The sequence below is a fragment of the Gracilinanus agilis genome, unplaced genomic scaffold (genome assembly GCF_016433145.1).
Source record: "Gracilinanus agilis isolate LMUSP501 unplaced genomic scaffold, AgileGrace unplaced_scaffold34192, whole genome shotgun sequence".
In the NCBI taxonomy this organism is placed as follows: domain Eukaryota; kingdom Metazoa; phylum Chordata; class Mammalia; order Didelphimorphia; family Didelphidae; genus Gracilinanus; species Gracilinanus agilis.
This window is the reverse complement of record NW_025367126.1, coordinates 1-5,987: the sequence shown is the minus strand read 5'-3', so window position 1 is coordinate 5,987 and position 5,987 is coordinate 1. Positions and strand designations below refer to the sequence as shown.

The following is a 5,987-nucleotide window of genomic DNA, read 5'->3' as shown; positions in this document are numbered from 1 at the left end:
GGATGGAGGTGCCAGGCTTTGGGGCAGGAAGACCAAAGTGAAACTGTCCCTGCCATTGAAGAACTTACATTCTCTTATTTATTATTTGTTTGTTTATTTATTTGTTCATTTGTTTATTTTCATTTTGAATATTTCCCCATAGTTACATGTTTCCTGTTCTTTCCCTCTCCCCCAACCCTACCCGCCCTTGCCGATGCACAATTCCACTGGGTTTTACATGTATCAGGACCAAATAATTTCTGAGGTTCTGCATCTCTTGTTCTTAGCTCCCCCAGCTCTTGACATTGTGTTCTAGCCTCCTTTGCAGCTCTGACATCCCATATTTTAAGAACATCCCACTTGATGTTCTCTGTTATGGGTTCCCCCCAGCTCTGACACTCTATGTTCCAAGTTTCACTTTAAGGGGAAAAAAAAGAATATCGTAGTGCTTGGGTTTCCATCTTGTTCCCTGAATTCTTTACTTGGGCTGATTTCTCTTTCAGACTTGAATGAATGCAGCAGCAGCCCCTGCAGCCAAGAGTGTGCCAATGTGTATGGCTCTTACCAGTGTTACTGTCGCCGGGGCTACCAGCTCAGTGACGTGGATGGAATCACATGTGAAGGTAGGAAGTGGCCAGCATAAGCCGGAAAAGGCCTTGCCTCTGTTTCTTTGGGAAATATTTTTTCTTGAGAAACTTCTCTCTCTCTCTCTCTCTCTCTCTCTCTCTCTCTCTCTCTCTCTCTCTCTCTCTTTAATTTTAAAACCCTCACCTTCCATCTTGGAGTCAATACTGTGTATTGGTTCTAAGGCAGAAGAGTGTTAAGGGTAGGCAATGGGGGTCAAGTGACTTGCCCAGGGTCACACAGCTGGGAAGTGTCTGAGGCTGGATTTGAACCCAGGACCTCCCATCTCTAGGCCTGACTCTCAATCCACTGAGCTACCCAGCTGCCTCCCTGAGAAAGTTTTTATTCATTCACATTCTCATTCGTTCAATGAACACATGGATTAGTCAAATGACATGCTCCCAATAGGCCTATGCTATGTTGTAGGTTGTGGGGGCAGACAAGAGCCTACCCTTCTGTGGTATTCAGGTGTGAGAATGGCATGACCTGAACCCAGATCATGAGAATACCCAGTAGGCCATGGGACAGTGTTTGAGGATGGGAGGTTCCAGGGGCCTTGGGGAGTATTATAACATTCCCATTTCCCAACTGAAACGAAGAAGGCAGTTGGATGGCTTTGGAAATGCTGTCTGACAAAGGACCCAGCAATCTTCTTGGCCAGCAGACCCCAGAGCTGGAAGGACCTCTTCATACTCTAGTCCAGTGATTCCCAAAGTGGGCGCCACCGCCCCCTGGTGGGTGCTGCAGTGATCCAGGGGGGCTGTGATGGCCACAGGTGCATTTATCTTTCCTATTAATTGCTATTAAAATAAAAAAAATTAATTTCCAGGGGACTAAGTCATATTTTTTCAGGAAAGGGGGCGGGAGGCCAGAAACGTTTGGGAACCCCTGCTCTAGTCCTTATCCCAAGCAGGAACCCTCGCTCCCTCTGAGCTCCAGACAGGGGCCATCCACTTTTTGCTGGGAGACCTCCGCTGGGGCATAGTGGGGCATGGCAAAGGCAAAGGCCATCCCATTTTTAAATTTTTAATCAATTAGGATTGATAACCTTTTATTCTTTTGTCATTTCCCTTCTCCACTGTTTCTCTCCCAGGAAGTCATCCCTTATAACAGAATAAGTATTATATAATTATAACAAAGTAGTTTTGCTTTTGGCCAAACTAGCCTATATGTCTAGTCAACTTAGTATCTCCTCTGGGAAACTTTTCTTTATATTGAAATGAAATGGACCCCCGTAACCTCTCTTGCAAAGCCGCGTGAGATACGGGAAATATTATTAGAAATGGAGTCAGAAAACTTGAGTTCAAAACCCGCCCCGATGCTTAGTAGCTTTGTGACCCTGGCACATTACCTTTGCTTTCTCTTCTGTAAAAAGAGCAATGATGGTGCTAGCTTCTGCTTCTGACCAATGATGTCAATCCCGGGTTTCTCCTCGGCAGATATCGATGAGTGCGCCCTGCCCACGGGAGGACATATATGCTCCTATCGGTGCATCAATGTACCCGGGAGCTTCCAGTGCAACTGCCCATCGACAGGCTACAGGCTGGCAGCCAATGGACGAAGCTGTCAAGGTAGGTCCAGGTGGGGCTCAGCAAAGGGGGCCAGGAGACGGGGGTCCCATTCTTTTTTAAAAATGTAGCCTCGGGGCAGCTGGGTAGTTCAGTGGATTGAGTCAGGCCTAGAGACGGGAGGTCCTAGGTTCAAACCCGGCCTCAGCCACTTCCCAGCTGTGTGACCCTGGGCAAGTCACTTGACCCCCCATTGCCCACCCTTACCAATCTTCCATCTATAAGACAATACACCGAAGTACAACGGTTTAAAAAAAAATGTAGCCTCTCAGGGGAGACACAGCCATCTACCAGCCCTGTCTGCCCGTCCTGCTGATGCCCCAGTTCCTTCTTCGCAAGAGGGTGGGCCAGACTCTGCTTACCTTCTGCTCTCAGAATGCCCACGTTCACTCCTTCCCGGGAACACCCCATCTACTTCGAGAAGTCTTCTTTCATCCTCTTTGGTTCCTTTATTCCTTTTAAGCTCAGAGCAGACCCTACCCTTATTAAGTACCTACTGTTTAGCTATTGGTCAAACCCTCTAAGCCTAGTCCTTCTTCCTGTCCTTTGGCCCCTCGTGCTTCCCTCTCTAAATCTGTCTCTCTCCCTCTTTCCTCCTCAACCTCTTTATCTCCTTTCCTCTCTTCCTTTGTTTCTCCCTTCCTATCAATTTCTCCATTCCTCCTCTCTCTTCTCTCCTCTCCTTCTCTCTCTTCCTTCCTCCTCTCCCCTCTCAATCAGGCCCCATTAAACCCAGAAAATAATTCTTAGAAGGAGTCCTAGCTGTCATCCAATCAACTAGTAAACGTTTATTAACCAACTATTGGGTGCCAGGCACCGTGCTAAACCTTGAGAAGTCAGCACCCAATGGGAGTTTTTATTACCCAAAATTATTCTAAGTATTTTTCCTTCTTAGAGAGGAAAATGTCTAAAAAGACAGCCGGGCATCTCTCTAGCACAGGGGGTCCCACTTGTGACCTCTGAATCCTTTAGGGGAGTTGGGACAGAGTGCTAAGAGATTTGAGCTGAATATTCTTTCACGGTATCGTAAGCAGTAAGTAATTGCACAACGGTATGAGTAGTATATCAAATTACCGTAGGGGTTCAAAACATATTTGTTTTTGTTGAAAGAGGTTCAAGGAACAAAAAACATTGGGAACCAGGGCCCTGGACCAGCTATTTGGAAGTAACAATTGAGAGGATTCTTGAACACAGACTGTTTAATGGTCGGGACTGAGCAAGGCTTTTAGAGGTTAGATAACAGTTCAGTAAACAGTTTGCTTCATCCAAGAGAGAACAAATTACTTAACTCTGTGCCCCCACTCTTTCTTGGAGAACCATTTTCCTAAAACCATCTCATCCCTTTAAGGGTTCTCTTTCCCAGCTGGTCCAAGAACTCTCTCATTACTTCTGTGGCCCCAAGGAATCAAAGCCCCTTTAGGGCCTGGGGAAAGAGGAGACTGCTCAGAGGTGACGCCATCTGGGAGCTCCTGGCACCAACTCCACCCTAAGGGATTCAGGGAGGAGTCCATTCTGGGCTGGCCTGGACACTAGGGAGCAGGACCTTATTTCAAAAGTCAGGGTTAAAGGAAGACTGATTAGATTTTTTGAGCAAGTTAGCCCAAAGGCTTTGGAATAGGCTTCCTTTAAAATGTTTTCTTAACTTTTCTGAAGGAGGGACAGACCAATTAGGGGGAGTTTGTCTGCTTCTACATCAGGATCTCCCGGCAGTCAGTATCTGAGACGAGGCTGGAACTCAGGTCTTCCCTTCTTCCAGTGATGGAGCCAAGCCCACACTGGAAGCTCCACTCTATGCCAGGCTGGGTCCCGTCTCAGCTCCCCCCGACACCCCCATGCATCTGACCAACATTGCCCAGGGGTCCAGGGATTAAGGTCCTAGATGGTGTGATGTCAGGGAAAAGCGTCCTGCTACTCACACTGCTGTACCCCCCCGACAGATATCGATGAGTGTGCCGCAGGGACCCACAACTGCTCCATCAATGCCACCTGCTTCAACATTCAGGGCAGCTTCCGCTGTCTCTCCTTTGACTGCCCAGAGAATTATCGCAGATCAGGCGACACGTGAGTAGCCAGGGTGTCTCTTCCACTGGGGATGATGCCTGACGTGCCTGGGCTGGAGTCGGCTCTTCTTAAGCTCAGGATTGGCCTTGGAGGACTCTCTGGAGGGGTTGGGGAGAGAAAACCCATTTAATTATTTGCCATGGGTACTTCACTGTCCAGAAGACCATTCTGGTCTGAGGAGCTCATTCTCCTCCCAGGTCAAAAGCTCACTCAGATATATATTTTTATTTTTTATTGATTAATTAAGAACATTTTTCCATGGTTATGTGATTCATGTTCTTTCTCTCCCCTCCTCCCACCCCCCTCTCATGGCCAACACACAATTCTATTGGGTTTTACATGTGTCATTGATCAAGATCTATTTCCATATTATTGATATTTGCACTAGGGTGATCGTTTACAGTCTACATCCCCAATTATATCCCCATCGACACATGTGATCAAGCAGTTGTTTTTCTTCTGTGTTTCTGCTCACAGTTCATCCTCTGAATGTGGATAGAGTTCTTTTTCATAAGTCCCTCAGAATTGTCCTGCATTGCTGCTAGTAGAGAAGTTCATTACATTCAATTGTACCACAGTGTATCAGTCTCTGTATACAATGTTCTCCTGGTTCTGCTCCTTTCACTCTGCATCAATTCCTGGAGGTCATTCCAGTTCACGTGGAATTCCTCCAGTTCATTATTCCTTTGAGCACGATAGTATTCATCACCAACAGATACCACAATTTGTTCAGCCATTCCCCAATCGAAGGACATTCTCTCATTTTCCAATTTTTTTGTCACCAAAGAATGTGGCTATAAATATTTTTGTACAAGTCTTTTTCCTTATGATCTCTTTGGGGTATAAATCCAGCACTGGTATGGCTGGATTAATCACTCAGATATTTAATTTGGGATCCTGGGATTAGGTAGAGAAACGGGTTTGATTGAACAGAAAGAACGCAGGGACTCCAGTCAGAGGACCTGGATTTCTACCCTACCCCCAATCTTTATCATTTGGTCAAAAAACAGTCACATATCGCCCATATTTCTCTCCAAATTCCTCTTTTGATTACAAAATGGCCCACAGCTTTATTCCACGAGGGTAGTGACTATTCATTTCTGACTTTGTGTTGAGAATCCCTGGCACATTGGAGACACTTAATGAATGCTTTCTGGTTGCTTGATGTCCAAAGAACCCTAATTTCTTCAAAAGAGATCCCTGGGGGGCCCCAAGGCTTCTTTTAAGCACTGGTTATTCACCTTCTGATTGTTTCCAGATGAGGAGGGCAAGACAGTTAGCTTTCACAGCTCTGGGATCCATTGGATACCAGGCACCAGAAAGAAAAGTCTGATTAGCTGGTCACATCCCGTATCTTTTCAAAACCTCCTCTTTGCCTGCTGGGTCAAATTCAAGCCTCCATCTGATCCTCAGAACCCAGCCCAAACTAGCTTCTTTCAGCCTTGTCTCACCCCATCGTTCCATGCACGCTCTTAACTGGGGATCCCTGAAACCCCACCTGCCTGTCCCAGCCAGGGGTCTGTGGATAGATTTTAAGGCTCTCAGCAGATTGGAGAAGGGAGTTGTGGCATCTTTCAAAAAATGCAGTGGGTTTGCTTTGCAACTTGGTATATTTTACATATCTGAAAGCATTCTTCTAAGAAGGGAGCTGGGGGCAGCTGGGTAGCTCAGTGGATTGAGAGCCAGGCCTAGAGACAGGAGGTCCTAGGTTCAAATCCGGCCTCAGACACTTCCCAGCTGTGTGACCCTGGGCAA

At 46.6% G+C, this 5,987-nt stretch overlaps 1 long non-coding RNA gene across 1 annotated transcript; it reads left to right on the top strand.

Moving 5' to 3' along the window:
* The first annotated feature begins 505 nt into the window (after positions 1–505).
* On the top strand, positions 506–4,226 carry LOC123254860. The gene is made up of 3 exons (XR_006506713.1): positions 506–602; positions 2,043–2,174; positions 4,109–4,226. It is a non-coding gene; the product is annotated as an uncharacterized LOC123254860 (long non-coding RNA).
* Positions 4,227–5,987: the final 1,761 nt, after the last annotated feature.